Genomic DNA, 27,876 nt, shown 5'->3' with positions numbered 1-27,876 from the left:
CCTCTGTCGTAAAGAGCATGTTGTCCTTTTTCTTGATAATACAAAGGATTTTTTTTTTTTGGTAATTCTTTTGGCTGGGCTTTCTGACTGGTTCCCAGAAGGGAAATTAGAGGAGATCCTTTTAGTGTTTCCTTATGGCCTGCTGCAGAACTGTAAATAGAGAAATAAATATGGCAGATTATAACAAGAAGGGTTTTCAATGAGTTGGGTTTTTTTTTTTGGTTTGGTTTTGTGTTTGGTTTTGTTTTTTTTTTTTTTTTTTTCAATTATGGGAACATTGTTGAGTTTCCCTTTTGCTTTCAAACTTATCTATTTCATGTCCAGAAAGCCTTTTGAAATATTCAGTACTGTAGCAGACACGCAATACAACAAACATTCCTATCTAGATTCTGTTTTGATATTTAGTGGAAAGCAAAGGAAGGCAGTAATTGCTTTAATCCATTAGACTTGTTGACACTTTATCAAAACTCAGGTTTCCAGGGAGGAATTATTCAGGCTTGGGGAATTTTTGACACCTTTCCACTAGTAAAATATTTTTTGGACATTTTAATATTCTTATTCCACAAAGACCTGCACATGCCAGAAAAACTCTTAACAGCAAATTCCTGTAAATGCAAGAGTGACTCTGATGCACTAGTTCCGGTGTCAGAGGCAGCTTAATTGGAAACATAACTCTAGTTTCTCCTTGTGTTTTAATCATGATACACATGGTTGGTTGGTTCCTTCATTTCCATGGCAAAATACAAATACTTGACTGGACCAGCTCCTCCCCATCCTTAAATTAAGACTGCAGAAAGGCTTAAATATAAGAATACTAAAATTTATTGTGTGTATATTCTTGTTTGTGGCTGAAATTGTAAATCAGAGTCTTTAATATGCTCTTTCATTTCTTTTCATGCAGGCCAGGTGGTAGGAAGAAGATGATTTTACTAGCCAGAGAATTTTAAGCAGGTGATTGCAATGTTGTTAGTAAATGCATCAATTTACTATATTTCATTGCTGGGCTTGTTGATGGCCCATTCAGTCAAAATTTTAGTAAATAAGTTTTGTTTTTCAAAGATTTACTTAATAATTTTATTTCTAAAATTATTTAAAAAGTCAAAAAGATACTTAATTTCATGACTTCCAAGGCAGAAATTTTTAGAAAAAAAAGCAAAGAAAAATAACATGCTGTGTACAAGCCCTTATGTTCATTGAGTCAAATGGGCTCTGGATTTCACTTTTAAGTTCAAGGTTCCAGACTATCAATAACAATGATGTGGTGATTTTAACCTCCTTAGTGTTTCACTAGCCTATGGAATACCTTACTTCACAAGAGAAGGGTGCTTTTGTAGTACAGTAATACTACCATAACTGGGCTTATTCATAACTACCATTTGGCGTTAATAATTACCATTTTGAAATGGTTACTACCATTAATTTAAATTAGTAATTATAGTGATTTTAATAGATTTACTTTTGTGGGTTTTTTTGGTAGGGTATATGAAGGTAGAATAAGAGTTTGCATTTTGATTCTTCAGATTTATTGTGCTCATATTCTCTTTTATTTGCCAATATAACTCAAAATACTTTTAATTTGCTTCCAAATATGAGTTCAGATTCCCAAATTATCTTAATTTTTCTTATATATAGGATTTTTCCCCCTATGCTTCCAAGGGGTATTTCTGTTTTGATCTTGATTTGCATGAGTACAATGTCAAATGTACACATGCAAATTGAGTGTTTACATCTGCATATGATCGTGCATGCAGTCACTTTTTGAATTTGCAGGTAGACAACAGCCAAAACGCAAATACAAACTAGTCTCAGTATTGTCAAATTTCTTATCCATGTGAAAATAAAGGAGAATTTTATAAATGGATTGGTAGAAGGTGTTGAAGGGGAGCCTTGCCAGCCTTCTGGGCAACATGGAAGAACACACAAATTCAGTTGCTTGAAAATATAAGAGGTTTGGACCAACATCATATGCTGATCAAAGGAAAGAATCTTTTCATCGCAGTCACAGTCTTATTTTTCCAAAAATGCATTTTGTATGCAGGAATTACTTGGCTCCCTTGTAGAAACTTCTGTCTTCAGTAGTATTTGTGTTTCTGACATGAGCCAGTTTTTCCAGACAGTGCATCTCTCTGTAAATTCTGTTTTGGTGCCTATAATCAGAGCTCAGCTCAGTGTTGTCCAGCTTAGGGGGCTTAAGAGAGCTAAGTGACGTCTGCAAGCTTCAAAAGTACCTTTGGCAAAGAGAGCTAGGGCAGCTGCTCCAGCTACTAGGGCCACTCCTTGGGTGATTCGAGGTTTATGAAGTAGCCCAGGGAGCTGCTCTTGTAGCAGTAAAAATTAGTGTTGTCTCTGTCACTGATGGTTGAACTAGACCTCTCTAGCTCTGGAGAAGAAAGCCACACCCCCCACCTCATCCCTACAGTAACATGCTTAAATTCCTCAGTTTCCAAACAATGGGAAGTTTTAGTGATCCTCCTGTGCCAGAGGCTGATTCTTTAAAACTGTCATCTTTAACATCCAGGTAATATCTGATCAGAGATGGGAAAGTTTTCAGAAAAAAGATGCATTTCCCCACCCCACCCTGACTTCTAAGGTAAAATCTCCCTTTCCTCAGGCAGAAGTACTTGTGTCTAATTTTGTTGATAGGCATCAGCTAGCTTTCAGTTAATATATTAACTACATGTTCTGAATATCTCTTTTTTAAAAATGTATATTAATGTTTTCTCATAGTTAGTCTTTCTGTGATATGACTCTCTTGTTAAATATTATTCCTTTCATGCTGCTGAAAAATATTCTCTTCAAAATGTGCATTATTTAAAAGCTGATATGTCTAGATTATATCTTCTTCAATAGAAAGATTTTTTCCTTTATTTTTCTTTCAGTGTCCAGATACAAGTTAAAAAAAAAAAAAATTTGTAATTACCTAACTCTGCGACAAACACAATATATAATTTTGCAGAAAATTTGCTATGAAAAAAAAAAAAAAAAGAGTATGTATTGGAAAGGACAGTCTTTTAGAATTCAGTTAAAAGGTTGCCAGTATACATATTTTGCTACTTGTGCATAAATAGTAATTTAATTTTCTGTTCTGTTTTGCTGACATATTCCAAAAAACTCTGTTGGAAGAATGTGCTATGTTGACCTTACCCTTACTCACTAAATTTTACAAGCACACTGGTAGCCAATTCTCTTGAAAAAGATTCTGTTGCCAGTAATCGTTGTTAGGTGTAATCCCAACTATCCCATATGCAGCAATAAAGTTTATCTGATCAAAAAGAAGGAAAAAAGTAAGATAATCTGGTGTTCTGAATCTCATAGTTTAGCAAAGGCAGACAACATTTATGTCAACCCTGCCTCCAAAACCCAACGTGCAGCTTGTTAAGTAAATGCCTGATGAACACCCCCAAACCACTGGGAAGATCAGTACTGTCACAGGTGATGTGCATTTGTTCTTATGATTTGCAAGTGAAACCCATCAAAAAGATTAATCAGTAGATTAGAACCGAGGTATTTGAAGAAGTTTGGAAGGAAGCGTGTTAGTAATCTTTCACGAATATAGCATATTCACCCAGAAGATCTCTAATTGCTGTACAAAATTTCTCCAGAGATTTAGAATGTGTTAGTAATTGGCAGAAAGACCTTAATTTCTTTTTCTGATGTGCAGTGCCTTCTGGGGTGAGAAATACCTTTTATTTAACAGAAGTGGAAATTAACTAAAAGCTGGAAGGACAGGGAGGTGGAGGATTCCAGGTAAGTGTAATGTAATAACATTTATACAGTTTTCTCTACAAATGGGCAAGAAATCTGTATTAATGATTTGCTAGAATTATTTTTATGTTTAATGCTGTGCATGGTCTTCTTGTGAAGTACAGTTTTTGTGGCATAGGAGGCTGTAGAAGGGGAGCTTGTTTATGCCATTTTACATCAATCATTAGTCTTGTGTAGAAAGTTGAAGAGGTCTTACAGTTTTTTTCAGAAATACCCTGAATGCTTTCATAGCATAGTTTGAAAATTACTATGATTCATGGAAAGGATTTATAGTCTGAAGAATGGGAATGCTATGCAAGTACAAAAAGTTCAGAAGATGTTGTTTTGTTTTGCTTAAAATACTTAAGATTTCCCAAATCTGATTAAGGTAGTCTTTTAAGGGTGACAAAGATTTGCAGGTAGCTTATTGGTATTTAATAGGCTAGCTTCCTATATATAATAGATATGCTCTACACTTTTATTCAGTTAGGAGGAAAAAAGATAACTCATTAACTATGCAGTGTTCCATGTAAAGTATTTATCTTTAATGACTGGTGAGCTAAGGTTGCTACTTACATTCAAAAGTAATTGCTATTCAATTAAAGCTTTTGGATGCACATTTCTGTACTCCTAAAAGATAAACTTTTTCTAAAGTGAAGTAAAGATAAACGAAGGTGGCAACTCAGTACAACTCTGTTGTATTAGTATCTTCAGAGCTGCTTTGTTTTACGCTTTCTTTCCTGAGGAGATCAATAATGGATGGCTGACATCATTCTTTCACCACTCAGAAATGAGAAAGCCTAAATGCATTTCTTTAGGGCAGGCATGTTTTTCATCCTGAGCTGAAAATCCTGTAATTGAGTGAGGTTTATAAGTGTGATTGCTATTGGTGTGTGTTCCAGTCTGACGTGCCTGTGAAAGGTTCCACTGGCATTTACCTGACTCTTCGGAATGTTGACCTCATCTCCCAGACTGGCCAGCATGTTAAATATCTCTGTTGGGAGACACACAGAATTAACCTAATATTCAGGAGCATTGAGACTCAGCTTGTGATTGCACTAGTAACTTAAGGTTTTCTGGTTTTGCATAATTTGCACATACTTTATTTTTAATTAAAAAAGAAAGCAGAGCAGGGAACAGATGTACATCCCCTATCGATGTTGACTTATACTTGTATCTTCCTTGTGAAGTGACTGGAAAGATTTTATCAAGTTTGCTGCCGGTAAGAACATGGGAAAAATTGAACAGCTTATTTGACAGGACTGTTCTGCTGCTATTCACAGGTCTAAAAAGTCAGCAGAAATGTGTACTTCTGAAATGACATGTCAGTATAGACATATTTATAGCACAAGACTCTAAATAAAGAATAGTTACTATTACTTGTCAATACCAGTAGCATTTAGGTCTCCAATCATTAATACAAATGGAAAGGTACTGAAATGAAAGTGGCAGGGACAAAGCAACAGAAATAAAGAATGACAGGTTTGGTGTGAATCCAAAGTCATCTCTATGCAGATCCTTCTCTTGTGCAAGCTGTCCTTTGCTTCTCTGAATGCCTTCCCATAGCCCAGGGAGCCACCTGTGGCACAGCAGGGCTCTGGTCCTGCCAGGATGCTGACTGTGTTACCTACCAAACGGGCACTGAAAACAGCAAAGGCATGTTCCAGAGCCAGGCAGCCTGTCTGCTCTGCTGCTCGTGTCTGGAGTGATTTTATTTTCTCTTTGGAAGACTTTCTGTAATACAGTTGCAATATATTCTCCAGAATGGTTCAGGTATATGGGTGTATTATGGTAAGGGTCAGGCAGACTTTGTCACTGTTGGAGATGTTAACATATCTGCTTATTTTACCTATCTTTTAAATCTGACTAGTAGTCTGGTTTCCATTGTGCACATCCCAGAAGTTTCTTGGAAAAAAAACAGCAAAATTCTGTAATTCAATGTATTATTATTTTCATCTGTTAATTTGGAAGGAAGTAGGTAAGACAAATTGGTTTACAGCACATGTGAAATAGTGCCAGAATACAGAACACAGATGCACCAGCATACAATACTTCCTTCCACAATTAATTAGTAGTACTGAGTAAAAGATAAAAGCAACTTTGATTTGCATTTTTGGTGAGGTGTTTTGGGGTTTTCGGGACTTTTTGAAAGGAAGTAGTGATTCTGCGGGTTATCTAAGGAATCTTGGTGGATGTCACGGTGATGGTATGTGCAACCAAGAGGTGATTGCCTGTTCCAAACTGATGTTGAATGTCACACGTGTGCTGCAGGGAGGGGTCCCGGCTGGCCGTGCCCAGATGGCGGCTGCAAGGCTCCCTGTGAGGAGAGGCCGGGGCTGCCCTGGGCCAGTCATGGCCAGCTCCAGCTGGTTCTGCAAGGGCCCCACCACTGGGCACAGCTGAGCCCATCAGTGTGCGCATCAGGTGGTGCCTCTGTGGAAACATATTTAAGAGAGGACAGAAAATGCTGGACTAAGGGAGGAGAAGGGGAAAAAGAGTGAGGGAAAAAAATGGAGAACGCCACGGAGGTAGAGGTGCTGCATGGTGGAGCGGATACTCAGTGAAGCCTGTGGAGAACATGGCAGCAGGGCAGATGGGTATTTCCTGGTGGGAAGCCCAGCCTCTGGGGAGGGCCCATGCTGGAGCCGGCGACAGAGTAAGCGGGAGAGCTGGGACGGGCGGAATGGCTCCGTGTGGCCTGCAGCCCCCGTCCCACCCTGTGCTGCTGACTGCTGGGAGCAGAAGAGTCGGGGTGAAGGAGTGAAGTTGAGCTTGGGGAGCCAGGAGGAAAGGTAGTATTTGAATGTTTGTCTTTGCTTCTTGCCACCTGGATCTGTTTTAATTGGTTATTTTAATTTAATTAGCAATTTGCATTAATTTTAACAAATTCATCTTAGTTATTTAATTTTCTTCCTCTCTTCCCCCCTCTGCCGCCCTGCCACGGTCCTGCTGAGGGAAGTGAGCAAGCGGCTGGATGAAGCTTGGCCTTTAGCTAAGGTTAGCCCACTGCAGAGCAGAAGATTGTTCAGCAGTCAATATCAATGTGTACTTCTGTGATTGAAGATTATTTTTTACTGTTAGTTGTGCATATAGAACTTATCTCCAGAAGTAAAATAAACCCCTGAATGCTGTAAATCGACAACATTTTTGAGATCCAGCATATGTCTGTCTTGATGTATGAATTCAGTTCTATCAGAAGCAGTATTCTGTTTGTTTTGATACACAGTAGAAATAAGTGCTAGTTCTCTTACAAGTAAATATGCTATCTATTTGTGAATTGAGTTTCAAACTCTTTTATCAACACTGATTGCTGCCCAGGGAAATGATTGTAATATATCAAAGCCTGAGAGAAAAGAAAGCCGAGAGTGGCTGGATATTTCAAAGCAGAATAAAAAATGAGCATTAGAATTCATGATAAATAAAAGCAATTTGTAGTACAGAGGTAGGCATTGTATTAAATACTTGCAATATTTTAAATGCATTTAAATGAAATAGATGTCTGGGTTTAAGAAGGAAAACCAAGTGCTGTGCATCAGTGTTTAATAAGGTATTTGTAGGTAATAAAAGACTTAATTTGAAAATAAGATTACCTATATTTCACTCTGGATACTTATTAATTCAATTTTTACTTTATCAGAATCAGTCACATTTACTCCTACAAGTAATAGTTTATTCTTAAAGTAGGTTTCTTCATTTGCTTTACCTGTAACGTAAAATATTATTCAGTGCTAGAAGCAGTGGGAAAATTTTCCTAGCAGCAAGATATCTAAGGACAGAAAAAGGGGTATCTTTCACTTTCTTCATTATGGTATGACAAGGACAGTCTACTAGAAAAGGTGAAAAATATTTTGGGTGCCAAATTGGATGACAGTCACCGTATAATTTTTTCTCAAGCATGTATTTTCAGCTCATGAGTAAATCTATTGCATATTTTCCTGTTTTATCCTGTTTTACAATGGAGATGCAGAAATGTCATGGCAAAGCCATTTCTAAATAAAAGAACCTTATTTCTCAGTGACAATTAGATAATTCTGGAAGCATGTGTTTTATATCATGGTATAAAGTTACAAATGCAGCAAAATACAGGAAAAAATATTGTTTATAAAAATAAATTTCTGTATTGCTTGAACAAATTTAGGATGTAACTAGATTACATTGCTGGTTTGTTTTGAACATTTTGGGCCTATAGAAGAACAAGAGCTAATCTGATATATATATATATTTTTTTTTTTTTAATATGTGGTGTAATAAGTGTTCACTGACAAGGAAAATCCTTTCTCTTCTAGTTTTTAAGATTTTCATTTTTTTTAAGACATTAATTATTTGCTGATTTTAGGAGACAGCAACACCACCATGAGATGGATGTTATTTGGAATATAGTCACCATTTTTATTAGATTCCAGTCATGAACTTTATTTAACTGAGAACCCCGGGGTTTACTTAGTGACATACAAAATGTGTGTACATGTCCATGTGTGAGATTTGGACAGGCAGCCCCTTTCTCTTTTCAAACAAAGAAAGTACATAACAGAAATGTGAAGTATTGCATTCAGTCTTTGTTTCCAGGGTTCAAACCGCTGTATGTGATTGGCTCACACTTGAGAAAATGTCAATTAGTGATACTGAAATTTCCAGTTTCATATTTCTGTAAACTCTCTTCAGATTGCTCAAGAAGCATAGCTGGCAAATCTAGACATGTCCATCTACTCTGTGATGAATCTGTTCTGCTCCCTCATTGTCACAAACTTATTTGTTTTTTAAACAAAATGGTTCCATGGTCATGATAGCTCAACACTGATTTTCCCACTTTTCTCTTGTCATTTTGTCTCACTCGTATCTAACCTATCTTCCCCCTTTCTGTCAGCTTGTAACTCCTGATGTAGCTGTTAAGAGTCTTATTCTGTGCCACATACTAAGAGTTTTATGATTTCAAGACAATTATGACTAATACAGGAAGTGACTTTCCTGAACAAATTGACATGGAGCTTCTGTTCTATGGTGCAAGAATGTGGCTTGTGACTCTAAACTGGATCTGCACTTGCTCTGTTAGAAAGACACTGAGGCAGGCAGCATGCTCTCTCTATTTTCTTTTTTCTTTTTTATTTAAAAATTTCTTGTATTTTTGATGGCAAAAAATTCTGAAACAGAAAACCTTTTGTGGTTTGGGTGCTTCTCCAGATTTAGAACCAGGCAACCCAATATGAAACATGCCCACACTAGAACAGCCCAAGCTGATTTCAATCAGTTTTAATGATAGCCTGTACATCACACTTTTAATAATTATTCCATCTATGTTTAATAGGAGCCATTCTGAAAGTTTTTAGTTTATTGGCACAGTTAACTCTGTGAAAGAACTCATGGCCTAACTGCCTTGAAAGTAAGACTGAAGTGAAGGCAAACTCAGGTCCTATTTTAGCCAATGCAGTTATCCCATGGACTTCAGTGTTACTGTTTAACGTATAATACAGATAAACTGATTACGTAGGGACAAGGTTTTTTTATTTTGTGTTAGTAACTTAAATATGAAACAGTACTGTTAGGATACACAGATGTAGCTGTGTGACACTATGGCTTCAGTGGCTATGCAGTGTGCTTTAGGGAATCTGTTACGCATGTTCTGTGAGCTTTAATGTTTGAGTTATACAGCTGACAACATTCAGTATCTTATTTCAATTGTCATTTGATGCTCAGTCAGTTGCTCTTACAAATGTTGCTAGCCAGCTCATCTGTTACCTGGACTTTGTAATTTTGATCTGTCTCAATTTATTGTACATTAACATGATGTGTGGCATTCATTTGTGAATATTCCTTTTCAGCTGAACAGCAAGTTGACAAGTCTGTGGTGAAAGTTACAATACTTTAAAGGACATATAATCTGCTGCGCTTTTCAAAACCCCCAAATAGGTAAGATACAATCAAATTTTATACTAGATTGTGTTTTGCCAGTCAGACACCATTATAATTTGACAAGCATGATGTGATACAATGAAATCTGAATGACATAACCCACTGTGACATAACTGATAGGCCAATGTAGAAATTTAATAAACATTTCCAATAAGTTTGCTGTACTTGGCCTGTCATGGCCCCGACCATGGCCCAGTGTTATGCCAATATTTGAGTCAGATGTTTGGTCTTAAACATTACAAAATGTAGCAGTTTGCTTATGCATGAGAAGTGCGATAAGTGTTTCCATGTACCCTTTCTGGATATTCTGGATGTGAGTAATATTGCAACTACATAATTATTCCAGTGTAGGCACCTTGAAATGATCTTTTTTGTAAATGGCCAGTAGGGAAGGTACTGAATATATGGAATCACCTAACCCACTGACATATAAGTTGCCTAGCACTGATATACTGTGTTGTGGCTAGCTATGACCTAATTGGTTTCTTTCTCAAGTTCTTAGGTTTAAAAGCACCCCCCCCAAAAAAAAAAAACAAAACAAAACAAAAACAAAACAAAACAAAAAAAAAAAAAACAAAAACAACAAAAAAAAACAAAACAAAACAAACCCACAGCCCCAGATTGTTTTGTTGTGTTGTTTTTTTCTTTTTTGTTTTGTTTTGTTCTGTTTTTGTTTTTGTTTTGTTTTTTTGGTCTGTTTGGTGGTTTTTTTTTGTTTGTTTTTTTTGTTTTTTTCTTCTCCTGGAACTTATCACAACAGTGGCTTACTCAAAGAATTATTATCAAGTTACCACCTCATCTGCTCCTTCTGATTTACATTCCTGCTACCATGAAAGGGTTCTTTTTTAATTCAATGCAAACCAGTTGGTACAGCTAAACTCCCAAACCTCTTAAAATGGCATTTGATACCTAAAATTAACAGAACGAAAAATACTATTTTAAAAAATTCTTCACACTGTCTCTTCAGCCAGTTACTGTTTATGCCTTGGCCCCTTTTCTAACTAAAGTTAAAGATTTGGAAGAAAAGCCTTTGAAGTTTTTGCAGTAATCTAATTTTTGTGTTTTCAGTGGGTATTGACAGCCTCACAAATGTAGTTCATAATTAGAGTGCATTTGTTATCATATCTGCATTACCTGCTTGTTATATGGAAAAGTTCCCAAAACCTATAGCACACCACAAAAAATATTTGCAAATACTATTTCTAAGGACTTTATCTAAAAGCTTGATAAACAATTTATACTCCTTTAAACAACAAGCAGTATATGAAAGAATTGTTTTTACAACCTGAGTCAAAACTGCTATATGGTTTATTCCAAATTATCCATGCAAATGTTTGCTTAATAATGGACTGGGTTATGGAAACCAGAGAGCAATTGTCATGTATTACTTTACTTTTACATTTGTAATATGGACTAAGAAAGCCATGTAAGCCAATTTAATATACTTGTATCACCCTTTCAAAAAAATCCTACATGTAAATCACTGTCAAAAATTTCACAGCAGTGTTTGGGGACCAAAGATAATATAAATAGATTAATTATTAATTTATTTATTGTAATACTAAAGTGAAAAATATTTATTTAAAATTCCAGCTGCAGAAAGACTACTGGATATTTTTTTTATTTGGAGCTTTAAGACCTGTCTGTAGGATTCTGCTGTGGAGGTCCATGGAAACTCCACTGAGCAAAATCTTCTCATATTAAGGAATGAAGTTATGGATACATATAAGCACACCAGTAATATTGTTACTAGTGTAATCTAATTCAGACTTTTTCATGGATAAAAGTGGTAACACTTGCAGGTTCAATTCTTTACGTTGTTCTATACTGAAATCTGGTATAACAGAAATTATTTCTAAAAGAATCTTCCCACAGTTTATTCAACTTGCACAAACCAAGCAATTTTCTTCACATATTCTTGAGAGATTTTTCTTGTGTTGTATTTTAAAATATATTTAATGATTTAAATTAAGGCAAAGCTTGACAAGCAGTAAGGGGGATCAGTGAATGAGATTGTTGCTGGTAGCTTACTACCTGAATCTGGGGAGGTGTTGTGGGAGGGAAGAGCTTCAAGAAGCATCAGAACAAAGTCCAGGTTTGTGTTTGGAATGGTCCCCACCTGCAAATGCCTATTTTACTAAAAGCCTGATCATTATAAACCTCAAATCTCTTCATGTGCTATTGCACAATGAATGGCACAAAGCACATGAACTGTATCTAAATATGTCTGTATGGCTGGACTCAGCTGGCATTGGCAGGTGGCAACTTCTTTGAGCAAGCAAGTTTGTTTTACTGGTAAAGCTGTAAACCGCAAAAGAAGGTCTTCACAAGGTGACTTAGAAGCATAGCCAGTTTTCTTTACCATTTTCTAAATGTGCACGTTAATTTTAGCAGCAAACAGGAAAGTGTCTAGCTAATCCTTCACACAAGCAGTACCTTGACTTCAGTATACTGTCTATTTGTGGCCAAGAAGGGAATGGATTAAATCTCACTCCCTGACCCACTTTCCGCTATATACTACCTATGGGGTGTCTGTAGGTTGGCATGGATCATATCTATCTGCCCCGATGATGGACAATATTAAAGATGCTGCAGGAATGATCCAGGGCTGCCTCTCCAATGTTAACATGTGACATTGCAGAAAGAATATCAAATACGGTTGGTGATTGTGACAGTACACGGCACAGTATATTTGTGCACCTACACTGAAAACTATGGTATGGTTGAGTGTGGTAGGGGGATGTACTCTTACCTCATCTCCCTATAGTTGCCTGAGGATTGCAACAATGCAAATACAGAGGTGAATTTTGGCTGAAATTTAGGTTCCAGTCTATATTCGAAGTACAGCATAAATATACCCAGTTGTTCTGTAAAAACAGGAAACTCTTATCTCCACATGACTCCAGCTTTGAAGGTGCCTTATGCCTTCAAAATAAGTGTCTGCAGAGTCACTCTGAATACATATTTCAGTTTAAATTAATGCCCTCTTTATTATAGTATAACTTCATTGATGAAGGGCATTCAAGTAAGTAGAGTGCTGAAATGTACTGGTTAAAGACAGGAATAAACTGTCCCTTGCCTATGTAAAGTAGAAAGACTGCAACTGTTCAGCCCTGCAAGCCTGACATATCTGGAATATCAAGACTCCATGCTCTTCCCTGCAAAGCCCGGGGCAACAGAGGTGATGACTGTAACCTTTTTTGCAAGTAGCCAGATGGTTTTGTTAATTCAATCACCTGAATAGATAATAGGTAGCTCAGGAAAGAAGTGCTTATTGTCAGCTGAGATGTAATTGTTTCTGGACACAGAATATCACCATTTAAATCTGTTCTTATTGTCTTAATCTCTATCTGAAATAATTTTCTTAGGCATGCTAAATTATACAAGCTAAATGTAAATAAAAGTATTGAATGGTGTTGAATCATGGGAATACTAGTAGTCTATCTAGGTTTTTTAGGAAATAAACTCAGGTACAAATGTTCATCTGATATTATATTTAATGTAGTTATTTGTCGTCATAAAGAATTTCTGGGGTATTTTTCTTGAAAAGCAACCTATACAATAAATTGCTGTAAATTTGACATATATTCCTAGGCAATAAGAGGTAAAAGATAGAATGCAGGTAACACAAGGTTCCAAAAGATATTTAGGGGTAACGTGTTGCTAATGAATACAATTCTTTGTAAGTTATATTGAATGGTTGCATTCAGGAAGTCCAAAAATATTTTATTCTGAAATCTTTAACTATATTTATCTGTTTCAACAGCCTCTGGCTGTGTTTTTGACCATTTTTTACCTTTCTGTTCTCTCTTGTACTTGTGTCTTTTTGGCTTATCCCAACAAAGATATCCAGAGGTAGGAGCAAGGCAAGTAGCATGGCAGACCTACCAGCTAACTGATGCATACTTGTTTTAATTTCTTCTCGCTGTTCTTCTTCCTCCCACCCCTCCATCTCCACCTTTCAAAGATCATATGGTTCAACAAACAATCCAGAGATGCCTTGCTAATTGTTGTGTAGTAGATGTGCTTGCTGACTACCATCAAAACAAAAATGTGATTTTCAGCAAAGCTAAACAGGAGTTAGTGACACATTAGTATTTAACCAATCAACAGTGGGACAGATTCATCCCTAAAGTAACCTCTAAACCTGCCCACATCTGAACTGTTTAGTTCAAAACTCCTTCTTTACCCGTAGAAACAGACAGATTAAACCCCCAGTGTTATTTTATTTAATGGCAAACCTCTTGGCAACACAATCAAGGTGAAGTAATACTACAGGAAGATATTTAATTTTATGCATATAATAATGCAATATGTAAGAGGTAAACTGTGTTTTGGAAGTACTCAGTATGAAAGGAGACATTATGTAAGAGAGATGCTCACTGACTGGTATGATGGAAAAATTGCACAATGCAGGAAGATTTGCTATGGTTCAGAAACAAATCCCTTATTAATTGCCACTAGCAAGAGACTCAGGAGACTTGAGAGAAAAATATCTAGTTTCACACCATTCCAAGCATAGGTTTGTGCTTATATATGTGAACTGGCCTCCTGATATGCTCACTCTCTTTTTTTCATCCGAGAAGGAAAATTCACAGAATGCTACATTACATGCATTTCCTTTGCTCAGGAAGGTATTTCTTGCTTCTTGCTTTCCCTCTATTCTGTGGAAAATTCAGTGAATTGGCAATAGAATGACCCCTTCTTCATAACTAATGGACCACTTACATGTTCTTTTCCAGATTGGCTTAAGGGTTTGTCAGTGTTCTGGTCTGATTATATTTTTATGTAGTCCTGGAGGAAAAGGTATTATCCTTTAATTTTGTATAGGTGCAAAGCACCTTTAATCTTCCCTTGGAAACACATACTTTGGTTACTCAACTGGGTTTATGCCATTGTTGTAAGCCCCATTTTCAAGTGCCTGTGTTTACACCGTATTTGCCACACTAACTGCTTTAGTATAGCTGTAACAAGAAGCTACCTCTTTTTCCCCACTCAGTCTCAATATATACAAGGTCTAAGTTATAAATGTGATAATTAACTATACATTACAATTCATTAAATGTTCTTAATTCTGATGTGGGAACAAATGAAATTCATCATTAGCAATTGAGTTTTAGAGTGAATGTGTGTGGGTGCATGGGAATATGTATGCTAGAAGAAATTTATGCAGATTAAATCCATTAGCAATTTTCTGCACACCTCATTAAACAAAATATCAAATCCCACTTAGCTCTTCTGCTGCTCTCATTAGACAATTTAAACTATGCTATTCTATACCATGGAAATAAAAAAATCCCTGGTGTAGTGTCCCACAAGGGAATTCTGAAAATCTACAGCTGTCATACTTACACCTTTGACTAATCATGATGCCTCACTGTGCTGTGTCATTGTTCAATCTGCCAAGAGACAGGCAACCTGGCAACTTCAGAGCCCCTCTGGAAAACAAATGTATTTGTTACTTCTTGTCACAGAGCAGTCCAGGCTATCTGGCACTGTAAGTGGCCTAAAATATGTGTACAGTTGTGCATCAGGTGTCAAAAATACTTTCCAGTTCTGATTGTTGAAAAAGTTGCCCTGCCACTCTTTTTGTTAAAAAATATAGATTTTTTCAAAAATTGTTCTGTGTGAGGCCAAGTATTAGGACAAGGGGAATTGGCCTCAAGTTGCAGTAGGAAAGGTTTAGATTGGATATTAGGAAAAAATTCTTCATTACAAGCGTTGTCAAACATTGAAACAGTCTGCCCAGGGGAATGGTTGAGTCACCATTCCTGGAGGTATTTAAAAGACATGTAGATGTGTCACTTAGGGACATGGTTTTGTGGTGGACTTGGTAGTGCTAGGTTAGTGGTTGGACTCTATGATCTTAAAGGTCTTTTTCAACCTAAATAATTCTATGATTTTATAATGGAACAATTTCTTGGGTTAATGATGGAATACCTGATGTGGCTACAATTGTGTTAGTGGTCATGGTCTAGCCATCACTTTAAGCCAGTACAAGCCGGTTCCACTGCTTCAGTAAGTGTTCCCAACCTGCCCTGACCCCAGCAGCTCATTCCTGTCCTCTCTTATGTAATTACGCTGGTACATGAATGGCCAACAAAGGATGAAAAATTTAGCTTAAAATTAACTTGGCAAAATAAGACTGAATTGGTTTTAAACTAATTATGTTTGTTGATCTGGTTCACCACCTATCCTTGGAAATACTCCAGCACAAAAGAAGGGAAGAATATACAAGTTGAGGCTAGAGAGAGGAACAGAAAGTGCTTCTTTTAGTGGTAATATAGTCTTATGATAGTTTAGTTTTCATTATCCTGTGTCAATGTTGTCATTAGTAGTTCAGAGGAAGCTCTATAATCCACAGTTGAACACATATAAGTAGAAAACTTTAAAGGGAGTTTGATTGCAAGAATTTGTCATTGATTTTTCAGGGAAAGGGGAAGAAATGGGGGGTTGCCCCTTGTCTGTCCATTTGCATACAACAAGAAAAGATGTGAAAGAAAAGTATAAGCTAATATTATTATAACTTAGTCTATAGTGAGTGAAAAGTCTAAGCATGATAAAGAAACCTTTCTTTCTTTCTGTTACTTTTATTTGACTGTTCTTTCTGTTTTCATGACTGAAAGTGCCAAATAGTTTTCATTTCCCTGTCCAAACCATTTTGTCCAATGCAAGCTCACACAGTTTAGAACCAAAGTGTTCTCTTAACCAGAGGATGGAAAGGGGAGAGGAATGATTCTCAGCTGAGTTCTTGAGGGTTGATGTCCAGTTAACTTTTCTTTCTTTATAAGTGAAAACACAATAGAGTCAGAAAACACTAACAAAAGCACTTTGTTCCTCTCCATGTACAGTATTAGGGCAATATTTTACTTTTAAACTAGGTTAACTATATTTTTAGCTTCTGTCCTCTCCTTCCTTCTTGCGTATGCCGGAGAGGTAGAATTTCTGTTTTTACCTCACACTGGAAGCAGCAGTGTAAAAGATAATAGATGAATTCTTGCAGTGCCACATGTAGTGTCCTTTGCTGCCTTTGATCATTTGTCATTTTGATCATTACAGTTTGAACAAAGTAGCTAATCAATCCCTTCTCCTTGTCCTTCACATCCTGTCTGCTATCAGCTTTGTTCGTTTCCTTTATATTCAAAACTGTACAATAAATAATACTGTAGGTTTTCTCAGCACTAGTGGGTGGGCCTGTTGTTCTGCTGTGAGAGAAGGGGAGTTTCTATCACCAGCTGGCACCTCACTTGGTCAATCAGGAATGCTTTTGAGCTTCACCAGATTATGTGACTCCCTGTGGGAAATATCTTGTACCTCATTATGCTTTCTATATCCAGTAGATGCACCCCACGTGCTGAGAAGCAGGGACATTTATGGAGCACTAACAAAGTCTCCTGAACCCTACTTCCTCCTCTGTTCACTCACACAAAAGCAGACCCAATGTGGCATATATGAAAGTAGCCAAGTAGAAGCTTAGTGGTTTGTGTTTTTATTGGCTTTGTGTAGACTTATGAGGGTTACAGTTCCCAGGTATCCTAGTGAAACTGGGACAGTCTTAATGCTGTCTGGACAAAGTGCAAGCAATTCCAGTTCTTTCTATATGAATCACTTGTCAGTCTGAGCCTTAGCCTCTACTGACCCCACCCCACATTAGGAAAAGGGGTTGCTGGTTGCATCTGACAGTGTGGGTCGCTGGGGCTCTCAAAGCTATGGGCCCTCTGAAATGATCTAATCAACCTAGTCCTCTAAAGAGAAAATCTTAATTTTATTTTTTTCCACATCATCTGGCAACCCAGATAGGGACAGATCCTCCATCAGCTCTTGTATGCTCTAGTTCCCCTTGTCTTGCCAAGGGAAGGGAATTCTATCAGATGTTGGCTTATGAGCAAGTGCTCATAGCTGTAGGTGGGCTCATGGCACAGACCTGGGCCCTCGATTTCATTTGAATCAAAGGATGAAAAAGGAGAGAGGGGGAAGAAGTTAATTCTTTTTTGTCAGAATTGCTTTTTCTCCTGGACCATAGCCCATTCCAAATCCCTTTGTTAAACCGTGAATACGTTGTCTGCTAACCAAATAATTTCTCCCATTATATTCTACATGCAATAAAATTCTTCAAATTCAAAGGTCACCAGGCAGACATGTAAAATGACTTCATGAATGACTTCAGCTCATTAATCATGCCTTCAGTATAGCAGTGGCTCTCTTCTGTTCATTAGAATAACATTTCTTTGCACTTTATGGCAAACCATCATTATAATACAGAGCAAGAACAACAGAGTGTGAAAGACTTTTTTTAATGAGACTTCATAGCTGCTCATGGTGGGACTCCCCATCCTGTTTGCTATTGAAAGAGCTGTCTGACAAAGGTTCAGAAGGATTTTACCTGATGAAGAGAGCCGGGAAGAGAATTTCACAGGGAAAACTGTCAGTGAGCTTACAGAAAGCTACATAAGCCCGGCTGCTCTGTTGGCTGAACTGTCAGTCTTCAAACAAATTCTTTAATTGTACTCACCACACAAATGACATTTTATGCTGTATCATTGTCATTTGCAGCAGTTCAGGATCCCCAGGATCTTGAGCGGACTCTGCACTTAATAAGGAGATACTTTGTGGTTTACTGATTATTGAGGAAAATATACTCTTCGTCAGAACCTCTAAAACTCAGTTGCATCATCAATGCTCTTTCTGTTATTCTAATATTATTTTAGTCCCTAACTTGGATATACCAAAGAAATGTAATCATTTCAATAGTGCTGGACTGAGACAGCTAATTTAAATCTCCCTTAATAAATATTTTAAGGGATGTTAATAATATTTTAGTATCTCTCTTCTTTAGCTGGAATAATGAAAATGCAAAAATGGCTTATAAAGTTTTGTGGATGTTCATTTTTAATTAAAATGTTCTTCTCTTTTCCCTCAGGAGTGTAGCGACTTTAAGTGCTAGAAAAGATAGCAATGTTCCTCACAAAAAGAAGTACCAGTCTGACTACTGACCTCATGATTCTATAACTCTTTCATTTCCTGTCTGTGAGGCCAGTAGAGGTTGTATCTACAGAAAAGGAATCCTCACAAATCTAGGCCTTAATCTTGTCCCTCTGCCCAATTTTCAACTCCCTTTGAAGGCAAATGCAGTTTTAATTCATATGGGAGGCAGTATCAGAACAGTTCTACAATATGCAGATAGAGGAGTAATAATATGATGAGACATACTTATAGTATTGCTAGCCTTAAGAGGTAAAAATCAAACTTTATAATCACTGGAATCACAATGTATTTGAAAATTATTATGTTTGTTCTTTTGGCTTGCCATCTGTTTTCTCTTTATTACCTGTTTTTGGTGTTTGTGTCAGTGACTGCTATAGATATTATTTTTGCCACATAGCTCTCATCTCCTATCTATTAATTAATTTCTACATCTAATCTCCTAATAAATTATTTTCTTTATCCCTGAGTCAGTGCCAAAGTCTGTATGTGCCCTTAGTCACTACATCCTAAAATCGACTCCACCCTAGGCTTCAGCAACTGTATCTCCAGCTTTGTTGCCATTTGTCCCTGCAACTTCTCTGAAGTTCTGTACATCCATCTTTTTCTTCCTTGCTGGTCAAGGTCTCTTTCCACATGGGTACTGCATATGCCAATTGCAGAAAATGCTCATCTTTCAAGCCTGGAGTTAGGAAGAGGCACTCCACTCCCCAAGGTAATTTTATCAACACTAGGTGAAGCAACAGAGATATTGAAATAAAAGAAGCTGTTCAAAGTATAAAGCATGGTAACTAAAATGTTCATGAGCTTCTTTCTTCAGCTGCTCCCATCTCCAAATCATCAGACTACTTTTTGCAGCATGTCTTGGTCTATTTTCCATCTTTTTCTCTGATAGGCCAAGAAAAGGCCTTTTTTTTTCTTGTAATCTCTAGTCCTCTTTTCCTTGTGTTGCTCTGATCTGCTCTGTCAAGTGATCAAAGTCCCTGTACAGGTGAGCTGTTGCTTAGTTACCACCTGCTTGGAATTCACTCTTGAAAAATTGCTTTGTCTTGAGAAGTAGCCGTATCTTTGTTCCTTGGTGCTCCATTTAAATGGATGATCAAAGTTTATCAGCCTGCTCTATTAGCGCTGTGTTCTGTGCAAAACTTTTTCTTGTCACCTTTTGTGGATTTTAGGTCAATCTGGAGAAAAGAGATGGGAGAGAATGCAAGAATGCTCTGCAGATTAGAGAGAATGTTTGTCAGAAAGGATTCTGACAGGGGAACAAAAGGCATAGTCTGCAGCACCAAACTGGGTGTACATAGCAAGACGTCCCAAATAGTTACAAGAGCCAATCAAAATATTGTAGTGTTGGAAATTTTTTTAAGTTTTTGCCTCTAGAATTTTGTTTTTCTGTAGTCTTTGGGGAGAAGATTGGTTAATTCTATTTAAGTACAAAAAAATTCATCCCAATTATAACATGTATAAAAGCAAACATGCAACAATCTGAAATGTAATTCTTCTTGTCCCAAATAGGCAGTCTTGCCTGGAGAGAAATATCTGTGCTACTGATTGCTGCTGTTGCTCTTCCTCTTATTTTTTTCCAAATCACCACCTAGACTCAGAACAAAAGTTGCATTTGCACTTGCCATGTGCCTAACTGTACTACCTTAACTTCATATTTCCTTTTCAAGAGCCCATATCAGACCCAGGAAAATTGGCTGCCACGGTTCTTTACCAACCATGCATTAAGCAAGAGGCCCATTAATGTGTAGAGTAGTGTTTAAACTAGACAGGAGATCAGAAGCTCTGAGCAGCAAACATCTGCAACAGCAGAATCAAAAGCAGAAATTAAGTGAGAAATATGGTCATAAAACTGTACACAAAAGAGCATTTAGCAATATCAGCAAACATGCAGGACTGATTGTCACCAGGATCTCATGTGGTACTGACCATTATTTATATACATGTGCTCTGGGCTATATATCAGGTAGAAGACTGCAGTCATATTAATTGTAGCTTAAGAGATTCAATCGAAGTTGGCAGGGGCAGAAATAGAAACATCTGCTAGATTTGTTTCCATTCAGGAACTCATCCTAGTGTTGTACATGAATGACTAATATGTTACTGAAATTGCTTTGATTTTCAGTGGAATTGAATGGAAAGAAAATTTAGTTTTATTGTTGGTGCAGATTTTCCATCAAATAATCAAGAAAAACCCTGATAATTCATTGGATGGTGGAATTTGGATTATCTAAGCATCTAGAAATTTCTTTCAGCTTCAGGAATAGTTCAAACTAGATTTGAATTTCTAAATCCATTAGATTATTTTTTAGTGAGGCTGAAAAGCTGTGGCCTTGTTATGTAACAGCCCTCCTTCTCCATCTTTTGTGAATAAATACCAGTAGTGAAAAAAAAAAAAAATAGATGGGTTAGCTATATCTCTGACACTTTCTTCAACATCTCTTGTGTTAAATTTGAGCATTGTTACTTGAATTCACTCATCCTACCTATATACGGGCACATTTGGATTGGTTGGTTGAATAATAGGCACACTGAAGAGGTAAACTAGGTATCTCATAGTTTTTGAAAGGCAGAATGTAAGTTATTTGAGCAAAATTTAAAGAATACTGAAGGCTTGGGTAAAGTCCATAACAAAAGTTCCCATGTCTTAGTTTTCAGTGCCTCTCAATATGAAATTTATTGAAATACTTTGTGTACGTGTAGAATCTGCTAATGATTTTTTGGATGTGATGCAGTTAATAAGTTGATTATACTGACAAGTCTCTTATATTAATACCTGTTCTTGTCCTGATTTGATTTATTATATCCAGACCTACCTGAGTCAGAAGGTGCTGAGATTAGCTATAATTAAAGTACTCATTACCCTTGAGTACTCCTGATGGGACACCAAGTCAGATTCAAATTCTATTCTTACCACCAATACCAATCCAAGATGATACCTGCAAAGGCAGTGTTGCTACTTCAGATTCCCACTGTTGTAGGGGGAAGCTTTGGTCCTAGCATGCCAGATCGACTTCTATTCAAATGTAATAACAAAAGAGACAAATACTGACAGGTTCTAAGTGGTAATTTAGTGACAGTGACAAGTTCCTGCTACTGTAATGTGATGACTACAATCCTTATGAACAAATAACAGCTTAAGACAATGAAAGATAAATAATTAAGTTTCACTTTGACATGAAAGTGTTTAAAGTTCATAGACTTTGGCAAGGTTCTTGTCCTAAGAGTGGCAGTTAGTACATGTGGTCTTCAGAATCAAATTCCAAGCACCTCAGTAAAACAGAGTAATCGGTACTTTTGTGATATGATGATTATGTTTCCATCATGTGGGAAAATGTGGGAGCAGTCAGTCTTGCATATTTTTTTTTCCTGGAGGCTTTAAGTGTGTGCTCTGTCCATTGCTGTAAAGTTAAGTAATTTACAGAATGCATTGCAGCAGGTTTTTCGGGGTGTGCTTAAACCTATTAAATTAACAGAACAGCGAACAGAAAAAACAAAGGGTTAACTTCCTGACTATTATATAACTCCAAAATATATCCCGTATAGTTTTACCATTGTGTCAGTAGAGTACCTGCCCATTGTTAATATATTATTCTATGCCTGTTTGGCATATTCTGTGTATGGATAAACCCTGTGTCAAAATCATTCTTCGGCATACCTGAAGTTTTGTTTTGTGGCAGTTCTGTTTCCTAGATAGCATGTTGCACTTTATTGAGTTAAATTGCATAACACTGTGATGAGCTAGGTACACTGGGCTGTAGGATCAATTCTCCAAAATTAATTTGGAGTAGAATAAATTTACAATTAATCTTAAAGTCTTTGAACAAAAAGCAGTAGTGTCATTATGTGTAGATGTCTCTTTGGAAAAGTTAATCTTTGAGAGAGATTTTAGAGCACAATTATCCACATGCAGAAATATGATGGTTATTGAAGAGTGGAACTGGAAATGTGTAGGAGCCAAAGAAAGAAAGGGAGAAACTTTATAGGTTGTTTAGTGTTCTTGCATGTTTCTGTCTTCTGCTGCTTTTCCCTCAGCCCTTCTACCCTTGAAAGCCATTTGTCCAACAGGCAAGGTTGAGAACTGAATATACATTCTTTGATTGAAACTTGCCAGCAGATGCAGCATTTTATACAGTGCACATTTTTTTTTTTTTTAAAGAAATTTCCCTTTGTCCTACCTCTTTCCTCAGCTCTGGTAGAGATAATCTTGACTTTTTGACTCTAAGACTTCTGTGCTTTCTATATTTTTATTCTGGAATTTGAGGAAAAAAGCAGAATGGATTGGAATAAGTTATTTCTTTCCCAATTTTTGGTGACCTTCCATTTAGGAGTATCTCCCATTATTCCTGTCTCTCCTACCTCTTATTTGTCTCTTCCACCTTAAAAGGCCCTCCTAGAATGGATGCTCCCTTCCTTTTTTCCTCTACTTCATGTATTTTTTGTCACGAATACTAGCTTTGATATTTTCATCTTCCTGCCACCCTTTCTTTAATTCTAACCTGCCTTTGCATTCATCCCTGTATTCTGGCAGTATTCTATGTACATAAGCAGATGGTGGCTGCTGACTGACTACTGGGGGGTGAAGAGCAGTGACTCTGTCACTGCATGGGGATTTCTTCTGGGAAGTACAGGAGCCTGGGAGGAAGTGAATTAGATGGGCCCAGAGTAGGATCAGACAAGTGCTACATATTTTCAAGATGCCAGGTCTGTATCTTAGGTTTACTACAATGCTTCAGGTTGGGGTTCTACATTTTAATAAAGTTTTCTCTTAATTCAAGTTGTTTCCAAATAAAGCAGCCAGGAGGTTGCTTTTCCTTACAAGTGAAAACAGGTTGAACTCTTCTTTTAATGTTTCTTCCGCCTCTTCTTCCTTATTTTTTTTTTCAAAGAAAAATAAAACTGCAAGTGATATCAATAGTTATTGCAAACTGTTTCACTTAAGCCAGAAAGGAATAAATTCTTACTGCACTATTGATCAAGTTCTGAGCTATATTTTCATAATAAGAAAATACAAATACTGATTTCTCTGACTGATAAACTAATCTGATATCTGAATATAGAATATGTTTCTCTTGCACTTCTTTTTTAGAATAGAACTGTATTTTGTGAGGAAGAGCAATTTACCAAAGCAGTGTTTAAAAGAAACATTAGCTTTAGCTAACATATGCCATAATGCCAAGTGAGTTCTAATACTCTTTTTGTGTTCTCTGAGGCTGTTTTTATATTAGTTAAAGCTATGTCAGGTTCTCATTATACAGCAATTGTAGTATAATTATTAATTTATTCCTAGAATTATAGCCTTGCAAAACACTAGAATCATAGAGTGGTTAAGGGTAGAACGGACCTCTTGAAATCCAGCACCCCCTGCTCAAAACAGGCTCAGTTTAACAGTTTGCTCAGGGTTGTGTCCAGCTGAGTTTTGGATAAGTCCAATAATGGAGACTCCATAACCAATCTAGACAATTCATTCCAGTTTTTATAAATCCTCAGAGTGAAAAAAAAAAAAAAAATTTACATACACTACTAAAATGTGAATAAATTCAAAAATATTCAAATCAAGATGATGATTCTGAGGGACAGCAAAATGTGCTGTAGATACAATAATATCCAGTTCCTACATGAAATGGCTTGCGGTAAGGAAAATGAAAGCAGGTAAGAAATAGGAAAAAAACAGTTAAGTCTGATACTTTGACTAATCTCAGTGTACCTGATTCAGGTGTAGATGATTCTTTCTTTCTCTGTTGTCTCGCTAAATTTTATTGGGAAAAGGGGATTGTTAGGCTATCAGTAGAGTATTAGTATTATAGCTTCTGTTGTTCAATATCCAATACCATTAATTTATTTTTTTACAATGTTAAATTTCATTAACAAAGAGATAATTAACAACAAAAATAATTAATACTCTTTTGCATAGGTACAATGTCAGCATGAAAGCAGCTACTGGGGAGATCAAAGTTGGAAAGGATCAAACATTGGGAACATGTTTTATTTCTGACAATTTGTCAAAAATTACTAGGGTTTGTTTCATATGGAAGTGTTAAAGATTTGTGAAGAACAAAGTTTTGAAGGAGGTATCAAAAGATATTTAAGTTAGAAGCAAAAATATTGATAAGAGATGCAAGATTACTTAGATACAGGGTTACAAAGCAAGTGAAAAAAAAAAAAGAATAAAAGTAAATGCAGTGTATGAAACCAAATAATATAGAAGTTCAGAGAGAGGAACTAGGCCCAGTCCTGTGTCAAGTACCAGATAGTGTCAATACTACTGATTTTAAAAACACATTGAAGAATCAGGCCATCTTATGTTTAAAAGACCATGTCAAACTCTATTTTCCTCTTTAGTGCTGTTTCTCTTTCTGTCTTTATACCAAAATCATACAGGGACTCTAAGAAAAAGTGTTAAAGCAGGGTTTCACGTTGAGCGTTTCTATATTAAATGTAGTTTTCATGAAGCAGCTAGACTCTATTTAGGTTCCACATCTCATAGTATTGGAAAGATTTTGTTAATTGCTAGGCTGTAAATCTGCTGACTAACCAACACAAATACTTTAATTTTTAACTCATGACAGTAATAGAAAGCCATTTTTTGGCTCCTGTTATTTTTGTTCCTAATAGCTGAGAGCCTTGCAGAGTTTAAAAATATAAAGCCTTGAACAGCTTCACTCTGTTGAAGAAGCTCTAAGGCATGCAGTTTCTTTGCCAGCTGATGTTTGTTAGGTTTAAAAACAACAACAACAAAACCTCCAACCCTGAAGTTAATTAGAAATTTGGCAAACACTTCTATAATTTTGATGTTACCATGATATTTTGCATGATATTTCAATGTCTACAGTAGAACTGTGAATTTAACTAAAGAAAATCTTTTCAACTTCGAACAGAAATGGAAACCCACTTTTTCTGAATCTGCAATGTGCCAAAGGACCAGGGCCATAACATTTTATGAAGGCAGAGTTGTGATTGGCTGGGCCTGCTCTGAAGACAGTTGTGCTGCACCTGGGTACAAAAACGCATCTTCTGTGAAGTGTGTGTGTGACTGAGCAGCTTCTTGGGTAGGATTTTCTGTTGATCAGGGGAAGGTGGCATTGCATTGGCATCCTGCCTTCAGTTGTTTTTTAGTCTACTGTATAGGATCATCCAGGGTTAGCTTTTGCTTCCCTTTCTGCCAATTCCAGTTGGCTGGACATCTACTAGAGCTATATAAATCTCTAATTTTCCCTGGTCAGAGGGTTTTGTAACCAGAGACAAGTTAAAGAAGTTAAGTGCCCAAACAATTAGAGAATGGAAATTTTTTAGTATGGACACACTTTCTCTTATTTTCTGTAGGTTAAGGAGTGTTTATCATTCACTTTATCCCAGCTGTGTCTCTGGCTTGAAAGTATAGGTGGACAAGATCTGTGTGTGTTTAAATATACGTAATCTAACATTGACAGCCTCTCAGAATGGAAGAAGGTTAAACAGAGCAAAAAGTCTAGTGATTAACTGACACTGTATTTAGTCATTTACATCTGATTGCAAAGGCTGGAGCCATTAGGTTTACTGTGCTTTGCTCCCACTTTCTACAAGGTAATTACATCCCCAAAGAAGGTAGCTGAGGTCCAAGACATAGTTTCCTATGAGGTTCTGAAAAACCTGGTCTTTGAAAATCATAGTTGAGCACCAGGTTCCAGCACTTACAGATGTATTGATTTACAGAAACAAAGGTAGTTCTTGTGCTCAAAGACTAGGTGACAGCACAAAAATATTTATATGAAGGTACAGTGGATGTATATCAGAGCTACAGGAACTACTAGGAATGCCTTCTAGTGTCTGGCTTGTCCATGCACAAGGTAGCAGTGTGAGAAAACTTGGTGAATTGTATCTATTCAGTAATTACTATGAGATTTTTTTCCATTACAAAATTGAATTTTGCAGGTCATTTAATGTCCTGCACACTTCAGATTTTTAAGGACTGATGTGTACAATACTATATTCAGTATGTCTTCAACAAAACTGATTTTATTATCTATTGTTTCAGTGTTGTTAAACATTTGCAGCAGAAGAATTAACAATATATCTCAACAAATTTAGAATTAAAAGTAACATTATGTAGGCAGTTAATTCTTATAGCATGCTATGCACCTTTGATATTTTAAAAACGTAAAACCTAACAACAGCTTCAAAGCAACAAAGATATTTTAGTTTGGACTGCAACTCTGTTGAAGTACTATAAGAATTATTTCACAAAACTTCATATTCCAATATGCCAAACATGGAAAAGAGTGGCTGCAGATAATGCATATTTTGTATGCATGCTGGGGCTGTGCTTCTGAGTATGGGATTCTAACATAGAAATCTTATTTTGTATTTATATTAATCTAGGGATGCATATACACATCAGATCTGCCATTTCTTTCTTCCCAGAAACAGCACATAGACTCAAGACTTCTGCCTTAAAAAAACAGGACTGAGTATTGTACGTCAAGCTATACTTGTAACAGTAATTTGCAGAGGCAGAGTCATAAATACAGATTTTCAGAATTTCTGAGCTAAGTTCTTGTAACAAGATCTACGTAAACCAGAGGTGAGAACTCCTCTCAAAGTGATTTACTTTATTCTGAAGTTATGGTTGCTCTGGTCTCAGCATGTTAGAGAAGTCCCAGTCAAGCTGCGAATTGATAAAGGAGCGTGAACCACTTTTTTGCTTCACCAGCTGCTTTCTCTCCTTGGATGCCTCTGCAGTTCATGAGGGTGTGAGCTCTTCCATTTGTAGACCAACAGAAAGCTTTCATAACCCCAGTGAATAGAGGAAATCCATAAGACTTATATTTTAGCTCTTCACACTGCTCAAGGGCACAATTTCAAATACAAAAGACTGTAGCTTACTTTTGGGTAGGACTAGTAAAAATATGTCTTGATTGTTTTTTTTTTTTTATCCACAGAAGTGTTGAAATTTTGACATAAGACTAAGAAAAGACTTCTAGTACTTTTGGATTCTGATGCATCTCTATAACATATACTGGAGCAGTTAATATGAGTATATAGATCAATAATCTAATTTTTAGAAAGCTTATCAGTAGGGAAAATTGAAGTGTTGATAGTACCTGATACAGAATTTCAGTGTATTGACATTGGTGAATCTCTGGTTTTCCGAAGAAGTCTTGTAAAGATGATATCTTAGTTTCTATACTCTTCACAGAAAAAGACAGTTATCAAAGATAGAATAATAATCCATGTCCTGTTACTATGCTGACCTTCAGTTTT

At 36.6% G+C, this 27,876-nt stretch overlaps 1 long non-coding RNA gene across 2 annotated transcripts in view; it reads left to right on the top strand.

Annotated features, from left to right (window-relative positions):
- The window catches only part of LOC116963060, a 219,005-nt gene that overhangs the window by 81,052 nt on the left and 110,077 nt on the right, over positions 1 to 27,876 (top strand). For both annotated transcript variants that reach the window (XR_004407928.2, XR_004407927.2), the window contains one exon: positions 9,561 to 9,648. This is a non-coding gene — a long non-coding RNA (uncharacterized LOC116963060). The remainder of the gene's footprint in view (positions 1 to 9,560; positions 9,649 to 27,876) is intronic.

Source organism: Tyto alba, unplaced genomic scaffold (assembly GCF_018691265.1).
Source record: "Tyto alba isolate M040663 unplaced genomic scaffold, T.alba_DEE_v4.0 Super-Scaffold_26, whole genome shotgun sequence".
Lineage (NCBI taxonomy): Eukaryota > Metazoa > Chordata > Aves > Strigiformes > Tytonidae > Tyto > Tyto alba.
This window is presented reverse-complemented; position numbering and strand designations above follow the sequence as displayed.